Here is a 14,224-nt window from a genome sequence, read left to right as displayed (position 1 = left end):
TATGACGTCCGCACATTATTGCCATATGAAAGCGGTTTGTAGCGACACTCTTTCAGGGTCAAATAAAATCTTGTCAGGCTTTACCTAAGTATTTAAACTCGTTCTATATTACTACTAAGCCAGAATATAAACTATATTGTACGCCTGTACCTTTAATTACTACTAAGCCAGAATATAAACTATATTGTACGCCTCTCTGATGAGGCAGGACATGCAGACTATTTGTACATACATTATAATAACATCTCTGTAACTCATGGCCAACGATAAATATTTTGATTGATTGATTTATTGAATTTTTCGAGGTAGGCGAGGTATTAGACGAGTAGAAATCTAGGTATTATCTTCACATTAGGTACCTATTTGATAGCACAAGAACGCCGTCATTGGACGATCTCCTTCTAACAGTTTCTCTGAAACAAATTATAACGAATGAACATCGAGAAAGATAGTAGTAGTAGTAAATAAGTCTATTAGTAGTTAGTAGTGAGTGGGGAGCTGGAGGGGGGGGGGGGGGGTGCATCAGGTCCACTTTATGGCAGTACTCGTTTTTGAGAGAAACTGCTCGAGTTGCTTAAGAAAACACCGAATCACCATACATGTGCCTTTAAAATTTCAGTTCCCTCAACTCTTCATAGGTCCCATCATCAGAACAGCTCCAGATTAATATGGGACTACTTTGGAGGTAGCTCATTTCAAACAAAAACAGAATTATTGTAATCTGACCACGGGTCTCGACGTAATCGGTGAACATACTATGAAACATGGACAAATGTGAGCCCCAAATATGTTATATACCTACAACCTCCTACTTTTTCGGTAAAGAAGTCGGTTAATATAATAAAAAAAAAACCGCCGCCTTTGGGGTTCTGGTGAAAGATACTTGCGAATGTTGGATTATGTAGAAATATGTAGGTATTTGTAAAAAACGGCTTTTAATACTTGCATTATTTGATGGCAACACAAATGAATATTATACGTATACCGTTAAGGTTTGAGGAGTTTCCTCAATTCCTCTTGAATCCGATTATAATAAATCGAAGCTTGACAAAATTTTCAATATTCTTAACAAACATAACTAAATAAATGTCACTGTTGCTATTCTTACAAAAATACCAAAGTAATAAGTGTGCCGTTTAGATTTAAGGAGTTCCGTTCTGACCTTCATCAGCAGTTCCACTGCACCAAATGTCACTGTTCTGGACGTAAGTGCATGCTGTTCTTATAAAAATACCAAAGTCACTAAAAGTGTGCCGTTCAGATTTGAGGAGTTCGGTTCTGACCATCAGCAGCAGTTCCGCTGCACTAAATGTCACTGTTCTGGACGTAAATGCATGCTGTTCCTTAAAAAACACAAAAATCACCATATATGTGCCTTTCAGATTTGAGGAGTTCCCTCGATTTCTCCAGGATCCCATCATCAGAACTGGGTTCTGAGGAAAATGGGACCAATCTGTATGCATATTGCATATATAAAAATTCTCGATTCCTTGCGATATACAAAAATAATAGGCAAAGGTTACTAACATTGTAGTGCAGAGCATTTATATCAGCAGACACACGGCAGAGTTTCTGGGTGGGTATGAGGAGCAAGCAGCGACCGGAGAATCTGCCTGTGAGATTGAAATTACTTAGTAGGCTTTGAAAGTATTATAAATAAATATTAAGGTAAAAATATAAAGTACAACTTTGACTGCCTAAACCTACTTACTATCTACGGTAATATTACTAACAATTGGTTGACACTGTAGATTAGTTATCTATGTTTTATTATTTTCTGGCTCTCATCTAAAAATGAAAATTACGTATACTTTACAATGCGATTTTTCTATGAGATGGCAGAAATAGTTATTGATAATTAGTAATAAGTTTCGTTACGGTGAACCTACATTGGTAATCCGGTTATCATGTAGTTTGTCAAAGCATAAGGAAACTAAATAAACCACCCATTTTGTATGTAGGTCTCTCCGTTTGTTTAAAAAAACCGGCCAAGTGCGAGTCGGACTCGCCCACCGAGGGTTCCGTACAAACTTTCAATGATTAAAATAACCATACTACTCATACTCATATTCATTTATTCATTCAACGCCATTTTACACGTCAAGATTTGATTTAAAAAAATAATATTCATACAACAATAATACTTAGAGAATAAATAGACAGAAGATTGAAATTACAAAAAGTTAGGCAATATTCACATAAAAAATGCACAAAAATATTTTTCTAATTAGGTAATAAAAAAATTGTCATAAGTGTAGAACGGGTGCTCGACCAGCCAATTTTTTAAGCGATAGGTACTTAAAGTTCGACACACTAGGCGCTTCAACCACATATTGCGGCAATTTATTATAGACGGCAGTCCATCACATGTGTTAATTTGACCGTAAATTGGATTTCGCCAATTTACGGTCGATACCTACTAACTTTCCGGCATTTCGAATGTTGTACTTGGAACACATGTTCTTAGTTTTGTCACAGAATATATGTTTAATAGTACAAGTACAGAAGGCTCACTCCTTTGATGTTCACAAAATGACGCTATTCTAAATTCTTACCTACATTAACAAACGGACCGCACGCGAGCAGCCAACATTAAATTTTTCCCCTCACTAGCTCGGAAACACGTGTTTTGTCCTTTAATACCAGCGGGTAAAAACGCATTTTATCCACTAGTGCTTTAAAATTGATAAAAGTAGGTGAATCTAGTAATAAAGATCATTTACCACCTCTGGAACTACTGGAAGCAGTGATAAAAGAAAATCTTGCAGTACAAAAGGCGGACTCATGCTTTAAGGCATTCTCTACTATGTTGATCTTTCTTTTATGCGGGGGGCTTCGCCCCCCGAGCCCTCCTTTATATGCTCTTAAGGGTCTCAAGAAAACCCTATCCCAACTTATTTTAAATACTATGTTGATCTTTCTTTTATGCGGGGGCTTCGCCCTCGAGCCCCCTTATTCATGCTCTTCAGGGTCACAAGAAAACCCTATCCCAACTTACTTTAAATACTACGTTGATGTTTATTTTATGCGGAGGGCTTCGCCCCTGAGCCCCCTTTATTTCCTCTTAAGGGTCTCAAGAAAACCCTATCCCAACTTATTTTAAATACTTTGTTGATCTTTTTTTTGTGGGGAGCTTCGCCCCCGAGCCCCTCTTTACTTGCTCTTAAGGGTCACAAGAAAACCCTATCCCAACTTATTTTAAATACTACGTTGATCTTTCTTTTTTGCGGGGGCTTCGCCCCCGAGCCCCCCCCTTTATTTACTCTGAACAGTCACAAGAAAACCCTAACCCAACTTATTTTAAATACCACGTTGATCTTTCTTTTTTGCGGGGGGCTTCGCCCCCGAGCCCCCCCTTTATTTCCTCTGGAGGGTCACAAGAAAACCTTAACCCAACTTATTTTAAATACTACGTTGATCAGTCTTTTTTGTGGGGGGCTTCGATCGCCCCTGAGCCCCCCTTTACTTGCTCTTAAGGGTCTCAAGAAAACCCTATCCCAACTTATTTTAAATACTACGTTGATCTTTTTAGTAGTTCCAGTTCATATCTTCCGGCTCCATCATCAGACCTTGAAACCTAATCGTAGTCAAAGTTCATTACAAGACTTTTCTAAGAAACCCAAAAACTACTATGATACGATGTTCTATCATGTAGTTCTAGTTCATATCTTCCGGCTCCATCATCAGACCTTGAAACCTAATCGTAGTCAAAGTTCATTACAAGACTTTTCTAAGAAACGCAAAAACAGCTATGATACGATGTTACATCATGTAGTTCCAGTTCATATCTTCCGGCTTCATCATCAGACCTTGAAACCTTATCGTAGACAAAGTTCATTTCAAGACTTTTCTAAGAAACCCAAAAACTGCTATGATACGATGTTCCATCATGTAGTTCCAGTTCATATCTTCCGGCTCCATCATCAGACCTTGAAACCTAATCGTAGTCAAAGTTCATTACAAGACTTTTCTAAGAAACCCAAAAACAGCTATGATACGATGTTCCATCATGTAGTTCCAGTTCATATCTTCCGGCTCCATCATCAGACCTTGAAACCTAATCGTAGTCAAAGTTCATTACAAGACTTTTCTAAGAAACCCAAACACAGCTATGATACGATGTTCCATCATGTAGTTCCAGTTCATATCTTCCGGCTCCATCATCAGATCAGTTCAACAGTACCATATTATTGTACTGTCATCAGAACTACATACAGCTGCCAATTATCATTACGCTACGATCCTTGGAAGATGGTTAAATTAGCCTCCGTAGATTCCATTACATAGTTACATACACGACGACCTAATAAAAGCGTGTTAATATTAATATTAGCACCATCTAGCTGAGCCCTTCTTCTGTGTGGTACTGAGGTAAGTACGTTTTATTCTTAGACTTTATCTGTCTATATGGAGTTATATATGTCTTTGACTAGAAGTATAGGTACTCTAATGAGTATTATTGTATTTAGCGCCGTCTCTCGGCAAAATTTACTAAGTAATTTACGCGACTTGAGACGTGCGAACCTTTAGGCATGGAAAGTCACATGAAAAGTTGTCGAAACTAATAATAGATGGCGCTGCATTTAAATTTCTTGACTGATAAAAATACTAAATTGAATTTATACTCTAAGGTAGAGCAGAGTCTAATACCTCCGCTTTACAAAAGACCGCAATCAAGTAGCACTAGACTTTACTCATTGTTGTGTTCCTGCCGGTGAGTAAGGCAGCCAGAGCTCAACGAGGGTGCGGTACTCCTTCCTTCCTTCCTTCCCCCTCCTTCCTTCGGTCCTTTGAGTCGTCGGCACCCAGGCCCCTTCTAAGTACAGGTTTGTACAAGTTTCAAATGAGTCGAGTCGGCAACGCACATGTGCCACTCCTTGAGTGGCAGGCGTCCATATGTAACAGTCACCGCTTTCCATCAGGCGGACCGTATGCATGTTTGCCACCTACGTGGTACAAAAAAAAACTCTCGACGAATTCACCTTAAACATTAAAAACTAAATCAAAATCGATTGATTCGTTCGGGAGCTATGATGCCAGACAGACATGTCAAGCGTCAAACCTATTATTATTATAATATTTTTGCGTTGGTGGTTAAAAACAAGAAACCTCCTTCAAAACTATAATAAAACACAACTTTCTATGAAAATCGGTAAAGTGCGAGTCGGATTTCGACATTTCCATACAAAAAGGTCATGAGCGCCTGACGACATGTGATGGCAACGTGTACACTAGATTTGTACTTTAAAGATTTTGCGTATATTTTGGAAACTATAAGAGATAGAGCAAATAGACTTCAGATTTTGGTTGTCGGTGGCACAATTTTTTTGTTTTCGTATATATACACCATTTTTTGGACCTATTAGGGCAATATTATGGTCAGTGCAGTTCTAAACAGTCGTAAGCGCCTCTTTTTTAGTAGGAACTTAAGTCATTTTGGCAAATGCTTAAAATTTTTAACAATTTCTAAACAGAAATGAATTTCTTTCTACCTGTCCATGGCGCTCACAAAATTTCAAAACATTTAGTAAGTACTTGCAGCGGCAGTGAGTGAAAAATCTCAATTTGAGTTTTTTCTCTTAACTCCGACTTACGCTTGACTGTAGATTTCTAATAGGTTTTCCTGTAATCTACAGGTATAGGGCTATCTCGTGTATTTTTTGAAAATTTTACGCTAAGTAGTTTCGGAGATAAGGGGGGGGGGGAATGGTCATTTTTGCTTATTTTCTTAAATTACTTCTAAATAACCAAAATAAAAACTATAAAAAAAATATATTTGAGATGCTTATAAAATGCTCTTTCATTTGATATGTAGCACAATATAGTTCTAATAACTTTGATTTTTAATTTTCAATTTTACCCCCCAAAAGTGGCCCCTATGATTAAATTTCGTTTAATTTCATTTAATTATATTACATGTCCGTCTTTGGGCCACTTGTTTACATACGTGTGCCAAATTTCAAGTAAATCGGTCTAGTAGTTTCGGAGAAATCGGCTGTGACAGAGGGACAGACACGCGAGTGATCCTATAAGGGTTCCGTTTTTCCTCTTTGAGGTACGGAACCCTAAAAACACTTACAAGATGTTAGCGGGGTAATTAAAACTGGTCTCGATACTAAACAGTGATAGGAATTGTACCTATTAGAAATATGTCGGTACTGTGTCCATAGATGATATACCGCGGACCCACGCACCCCTGGCTTATTTTCTGTTCATAATTTGTACAATAGGGGCCTAAATGCTTAAAATAATCGATTATACACTATGACGTTCCATAAAATATAAATATATCCCTTTCCAGAGCCAGAACCGCTGTGTGTTATATTGTAATACTAGCTGTTGGATCTCCATAACCTAAAATAATGAAATAAATAAATCACGTATAAATATCGATGCAAAATCTTGAACCGAGTACATCACTACTTTTGTTGATTTTCATATAAAATATGGCGGGGCAATTAATACTACCAAATAGTCGACATTCGCTGCCATCGCAATTTGAGCGGAGCAATTTACTCGTAAACTATCGCTAAAATACTATCAAAACATAAAAATCTCAAGATTGAGTTACAAATAAACATAGAATGGTGTATATGTATAATTATGCAATTAACTATAGAAAAAAATGTAAATCACACTAAATCCACCTATTTTATAGAATGTTTGAGAGGGGATACCCCCATTTGCCAGAATTTCATTTGCCATAATTTTATTTGCCATCCTATTCAACAATCATAATATTGTTTCTCATAACATCTTATGCCATAATCATTGTTTACTATATTAATCTAGTGCCAGAAACTTTGTTTCCCATAAAGTCAGTTTCCATAATGTCATTTGTCAGAATCATCGAAATCCGTAATTACCACATTCCATACCATCATTTGTCATACAAATTAGCGTCCAGAAAAGTCAATTTCCATAATGTGCTTTGGCAGAATCGAAAACTACTATAATAGGTACTAGAAGGACTAGAGAATGAAACTGCTATCAGAAAGTAGGTTAGGTTAGGTTAAAACTGTGACCCCCTGGAAAATGAAACTGCTATCAGAAAGTAGGTTAGGTTAGGTTAGAACTGTGAACCTCTGGAAAAGGAAACTGCTTGAAAAGTAGGTTAGGTTAGGTTAGAACTGTGACCCCCCGGAAAATGAAAATTACTATCAGACAGTAGGTTAGGTTAGGTTAGAACTGCGACCCCCTGGAAAATGAAACTGCCATCAGAAAGTAGGTTAGGTTAGGTTAGAACTGTGACCCCCTGGAGAATGAAATTGCTAGGTTAGGTTAGGTTAGAACTGTGACCCCTGGAAAATGAAACTGCTATCAGAAAGTAGGTTAGGTTAGGTAATAATATGGGCAACAATTAATATGGCAATAATTGCTTATGGCGTTTGAATATTCTATGAAACCATATTATTGCATTTAATAATATGGCTAACAAATAGTATGGCATTGTATGATTATGGAAGGTAATATTCGGATAAACAACGAGTATGTCATATGATTTTTATGGTAAACAAATCATTCGGGCAAATGAAATTCAGGCAAGTTAGATTCGGGCAAATGAATATTATGTTAAATGACTGTCGGGCAAACAATAGACAACCGTTTGAGAGGCCGTCTTTCACGCGCATACAACCTATTTCGTCGAAAACTACACGAGCGTGTAGATCAAAGATCATTTGGTATATCAAGGCCATCCACGCCACGGTTAACTTATCAAACAGCTTACACACTATCTGGACATATATAGAAATACAGTGAATAATGTAAAATATGGAAGATATTCTGATTAGTTATTACTTCCCTGCAGTTACTATTGCCCGGCCTGGCCTTATAGCCATTATAGATCTTCTTTTATAAATTATTTAAATACTTACATACTTACATAGAAAACATCCATGACTCAGGAACAAATATCTGTGCTCATCACACAAACAAATGCCCGTACCGGGATTCGAACCCAAATTATCATTGGTCTTATCTGTCTATCGCGTGCAACGTTAAACTTCTTTTTTGCTTTTGAGCTATTTTCCTACGATATGAAACATGTCAAAATATATCAGGCCTAATTAAGTGACCTGAAAAAGTAACTGTATTAATCAGCCCTATAAAAAACCTTGGTGTCGCTTTTCTCTTATTGACTAGTGCTGTAAACCATGATGACTCATCACAATTTTTAGACCCCTTACTCACGCAACTCACTCATTACACACACAACTCACGCCCGTATTCCCAAAATGGATAGAAAGAGCACATCGACCTGCTCAAGTTCCATAGCCACACTTAGTAGTTAAGGGGTGGAAAGGAAATGAAATCGTGAATCCTAGGGGCTGCCGGCTGATGCAGATGGACTGCAAATTGTATCTTAGGAACCGTACTTTCGTACAGACTCGACTATTAGTGTGTGTAATTGTGTCATCCTCATCCCTCTGGCCACATGGTCCTACCGCCTTTTTCCGACCGTACATTATCGGGAGCGAGCCAGCGTCGATATTAAGCGGCCTATGATTGTCCAAGCTGTTGCTACAAAGAGATCGAACCCCACTCAAGGTATTTAATTTACTATTGATGTCACTACTAGATGCACGCATACGTACCCATTTTATATACCTACCTACGCACTTACTTATTTTTGTACAGAACATACTTTATTCTTCATTAAAACTATACAAATCTAAAGGCGTGGTCTACGTTATTGCTGCTGATCCTGTTCCTCGGGCTACGAGCTGAACCCTGAGCCACATCTACACAGTGATCGTATCGCTACAGTGGTCGATCAAATCTTTCTAAACCTCACTATAATACACACACGAGAACACAATGCATATAGAAAAAAATGCACTAGCATAAAAGCTTTTTCTTTTGATTGTTACTCTGCAAATAACAAATCTACAAAGCGGGTCTTCCTGATACAGGTACATTATATTATAGTTAATAGGAAGCGCCAACCTTTAACTACAAATGTTTAATATTTATTACTGCAATTATTATTTTCACCTGCCAGCCTAGCAGAAGTGACAAATTGTTAACGCTACATGGCAAACAAAACGCAGTCTGGCTCTGTCGCGCCCCTACAGAAGAGCGAAAGGAGAGCAGAGAGAAACAGGAGGCTAGAACAGTAACGCTCAGCTATATACATACATACATATAAATAGGTATGCAATCCTGTATTCTCATAAGGGGCAGGTAGAGCACATGAAACTGCCTAAGTCCACTCCCGGCAATCAATCAAGGCATTGAAAGAACGCGATTGTGACTTCCATCATGTGGATCGTATGCCACCGACGTGGTATTTAAAAAAAAGACGACTCTATAGCTACATCACGATCCATTTACCGCCACCACTTACTTATGCCACGGCTTAATAAATACCTATAAACTTCATAGCCTAGAGCGCTGGTGGCCTAGCGGTAAGAGCGTGCGACTTTCGATCCGGAGGTCGCGGGTTCGAACCCGGCTCGTACCAATGAGTTTTTCTGAACTCATGTGCGAAATGTCATTTGATATTTGCCAATCGCTTTTCGGTGAAGGAAAACATCGTGAGGAAACCGGACTAATTCCAATAAGGCCTAGTTACCCTTCGGGTTGGAAGGTCAGATGGCAGTCGCTTTCGTAAAAACTAGTGCCTACGCCAAATCTTGGGATTAGTTATCAAAGCGGACCCTAGGCATGAGCCGTGGCAAATGCCGGGATAACGCAAGGAGGATGATGAAACGTCATAGCCTAGACTTCTTGCGTATCCCTGCCCCAGATATCTAACTTTACAACCTAACAACAAACTGAATACATTTTACTACGACGTAATTCACGTAATAGAACGTACGACCGAGTACGACGGGAATGACATCTACCTAGATAAACAAAGAAATATTTTAGTCATATATCAAGGGTCGTATATACGAGTGTATACCTATACCTACTTACTATACGTTCAAACTACGTACCTACTTTGTTTTACACATTCCAAACTGTAGGTACAACACAAACATATGGTGTTGAGGACGTCCATGGTTTCTGATCGCTTGCCTCTTATATGATAAACCGGCCAAGTGCGAGTCGGGCTCGCGCACAAAGGGTTCCGTAGCAGCAAATATAATAAACTTATTATGTCAATTTATACACCTGCCAAAATTACAGTTAAATCAACCTATCTCAAAAACTATAAGAGATACTTTGATCAAACCAAAAATCGTTGAAAGAGTTAATTAGCATGCATCACCTCTATTTTTTTTAGAATTTTATACCCCGTAGTTATAAAAATAGAGGGGGGGGACATACTTTTTACGACTTTGAGAGCTGATATCTCAAAAACCGTTCACTTTAAGAAAAATGTTTTTTAGAAAACTTTATATCATTTTAAAAGACCTTTCCATTGATACCCCACACGGGTATGTACATCGAAAAAAAAATTTTCATCCCTCAGTTACATGTATGGGGGGCCCCACCCCCAATTCTTTTTTTTACTATTTAGTGTCATAATTTTGTAGCGGTTCATACAACACATATTCCCATCAAATTTCATCACTGTAGTACTTATAGTTTCCGAGTAAATCGGCTGTGACAGACGGACAGACGGACAGACGGACAGACGGACAGACGGACATGACGAAACTATAAGGGTTCCGTTTTTGCCATTTTGGCTACGGAACCCTAAAAATTAAGGTCTGCATATAGTATACTACATTACTGTTTCTTTCGACATACTGTTATATTTAATGACATTACCTTGTTCGACGTCTTTTACGTAGGTATTATTTTATGTATAATGTTGAATTTAGAATTGATTTATGGAAATATCGCTGGTGCATAATTAGTGCGAAGACGTACCTAATGAACAAGGGCTGGAAAATTCCTAAGAAATCCCAGTTCTCTAGCCATAACTACAAAATAATAAGCAACTTCCAGCCTCTCATAGTTGAACTATGGAATGAATTCTGACAAATACCAGACAAAACCAAAGATGTTCAACCTTAATTGTAAATATTCCTACCAAAAATCCAAGTTTACACACAAAAGCAATTACCTCAAAAAATGTGTGACATAAATCTAAAAAACACAAATATAAAATAGACATACCATCAAGTTTTCATATTGACTACATATTTATTGCATCCATGGTCTTATATACATGGTTACAATGGACTTAAAAAAGTACACTATTAAGGCGTGGCAACTTATTTATAATAATATATATTGTATACTATACTAAACACTATAGCCATTTTTCTAGGTCACAGATGTTGTATGCATTACAAAAACAGAATTTGATAATTCAAGCCCTTACATAACTTATTCATTGTTACGTGGTGGCAAAAATAATTTGTCTTTAACTTTTTCTTTCCTCCTGTAATCTAACAATTTGGATCTTTGAGTCAAGTTTCGTATCGTTACCAGGTAATTACATGTAATACTCATTTCTGTAGGGTTCCATAGCAAACTACGACGGAATATCACTGAATACAATAATAAAGCAATATTTAGTTTTAAAGCTAGTGGCTCTCGGAGCTGTAAACTTTCACGATATGTCGGACGAACGGAAAAGTGAAAAATACTTCATCTTAAAGTCATTATCACAGTCAAGTTGAGCTACGAGTATAACATGGTATTAAAGCAGGGGAGAAGGGTACAAAGACAGTCTATGAAACAGATGTTTAAGGGTTAACTACATGTTCAAAGTAAAATAAATAAATTTTTGCACGTACCCAATATCTCATCGCTCCTGTTCTATTTATGACCAACTTCGTCTCTCGTTCCATAGGTTTGTTCTCTAGGTTCTCCCTCCTTCATGAGTTATATCGTGGCTAATACTCATAATCTGAAAGCAGGTTTACAAACAATAAGCATGGGTCTTTGATTATAGGGTTTTTATTATGGGACCTATGTATAATAATAGGATGACAGATGATTTAAGCAGCATCCGAATTATTTCGAACGACACTTCGTGGCTGTGTAGCCCAATTCGAGAGAGAATCCCTCGTCCACAAACGCGGCAAGTGTATGCCCTCCCAGGTGGGAGGGGGTTGGAGACCTGCTCGTGGCACCTCATGCGTTTATCATTCAAAGAGAAGAACACGGCATTGTCGTGCTTGGATTGACCGTCGTGGACAGCACGACGCCACATGGGCCGGTTTTCGGCCAGTTGCTGCCACTGGTACCATGGGATATCAAAGGCAACCATGTCACGCTTCACGCAATTTTTAAAGCGCAGCAAGGTATGTACAGGGTAGGAAAAACTAAACACACGTTTTAGCAAGAATGCTGGTATTTTCACAGATAAAATCTGTGGGTATCGTAGTTTTCAATGACACTTATAAGGAACCCAGTAGTATTTCATCTCTTTGTGTCCAGGAGATTACTTGCTTACTTACTTCACTGGCTCAGCGACCCAAAGAGGATCACACGAGATCCGACACAAGAGATCGCCACTCTGCCCTATCCTGCGCCAGTTCACGCCAGTTAAGGATCACCGAGGGCGTTCACAAGGGGTTCACAAGTCTTTTAGGGCCTCCTCGCACGAGCGAGATCTAGCCCGAAGATTAACTGGTACAAAATAGGTACCTTCTGTTTCACTGTTATGGTTTGGTTTTACTGTCATGCTGTCTAACTTATTTGAGTAATAAATGTATCCCTTTTTAACAACTTTACTGCCTATATTAATTTTACATCAATATTTATATTTTATACGCATTAGACTACATTGATGAATAAGCGATAAATTTGACATAAAATTTTGACAGATTGATGTGGCCAGTAAGAAGATAAGTAAGTATCAATGTTTTTTAAAGTTGGTATAGCAGCAACATTAATCGTAAATCACAATTATAGAAAAAAAACATTATATTTGGTGATTGGATATGATATGTATGAACCGACGACGACTGGATCACTAGCCACTATGTAATACATATGGTGGGGGGATCTAAACATTATGGCGCGGAGTGAACAAGCGAAGTGAGCCAACCAAAGCAAACTCTTGGCTATTAAAAATATTTTTTGTTATTAAAATAGACTGAACCACTATCAGCAGGTGCTACAATGTAGATATGTATTTGAGTTAAATGCCACAGCCTCAAATTCATCAGTTCGTATTTCACTAAAACGTAAACAGTCGAAAGCCCCATCTTAAAATTGAGGGACAGGGTTTCGAAGGAATCTCCACGTTCAAAAAGCTGCAATAATAAGTTAATACTACCTACTTACTATATTTCCTCGTATTTATACGGAAGATCCCTATGATGCTGTTAACTATATTAGTTACATACATTTTGGTGCTTTACACAGAAACTGTCTGTATAGCATAAGTGTTCCGTCGAGGAACAGAGATTTTTAGTTTTAATTTCTTTTCTTGATATAGTTAAATAGTTATTTCATTTTCATACATACAAGGCAACACAATTTTGAAAGAATACTTTTTTCCATGTATATGTAGCACAGTTTTTTGGAGCTGGCAATTACAGAAGTCCCAAAGCGACTTTCCGGGGCGCCTGCCACGCCACCTGGTGGATATATAGAAAAAACTCTCTCTTCGACCGTGCGAGCGCCATGATCTGCGCTCCCGTTATTACGAATTAAAAAATAGTTATCGGTGCACCGGCGCGACACAAACGTGAAAATTGACATTTTAAGTGATATTCCGACCAGTGACCTAAGCTTCCGTTTATATGTGACAATCGTTTTAGTGTGAGGATTTTCCCAAAGTGTTTCCATGTGGCCCCACAAGCGCCTCTGGACAAATGTAAGTAGCCTCACCAATTAAACGCCGCTACATATAGTTTTTTGATCCGTTCGATCCGGATTTTTCTTTCTCACGTTGTGTTGCCCGTGTATTTTGCGGTATTACGTACCCATCATTCCAATTACATACGTTTGTAGTTCAATTTTTCATTGTAATTTCCGCCATCTTTGCTCACGGCAAAATGGTACCGAATCCTACAGACGGTGTCGAAACCGACACATCGTGTATGACACAAGATTTATTCGAGCGAGATCTAATTCTCGACGAATTAAAACGAACATTACAGTTCGCAGCAACGAATATAGAACAATTTCGTTCAAGAACTTCCGATTTAACAGCGCACCAGCGAAAGTTTACCAAAATTCAAACTAAGATCGAAAAGGCATTAATTAAGTCTAATAGCTTCAACAAAGAAGCCAACATTAAGATTCGAAATGATTTCAACGATTTATATTACGCGATAGTTACGCATTTAAATAACCTAAAGGA

The 14,224-nt window shown here is 38.0% G+C and overlaps 1 long non-coding RNA gene across 1 annotated transcript; it reads right to left on the bottom strand.

Moving 5' to 3' along the window:
* Positions 1–271: 271 nt before the first annotated feature.
* Positions 272–12,676, bottom strand: LOC125231089. Its single transcript, XR_007177593.1, has 4 exons — positions 12,369–12,676; positions 11,703–11,815; positions 1,528–1,613; positions 272–413 (listed from the first exon to the last, which is right to left on the bottom strand). It is a non-coding gene; the product is annotated as an uncharacterized LOC125231089 (long non-coding RNA).
* Positions 12,677–14,224: the final 1,548 nt, after the last annotated feature.

This window comes from Leguminivora glycinivorella, chromosome 11 (assembly GCF_023078275.1).
Source record: "Leguminivora glycinivorella isolate SPB_JAAS2020 chromosome 11, LegGlyc_1.1, whole genome shotgun sequence".
Lineage (NCBI taxonomy): Eukaryota > Metazoa > Arthropoda > Insecta > Lepidoptera > Tortricidae > Leguminivora > Leguminivora glycinivorella.
This window is presented reverse-complemented; position numbering and strand designations above follow the sequence as displayed.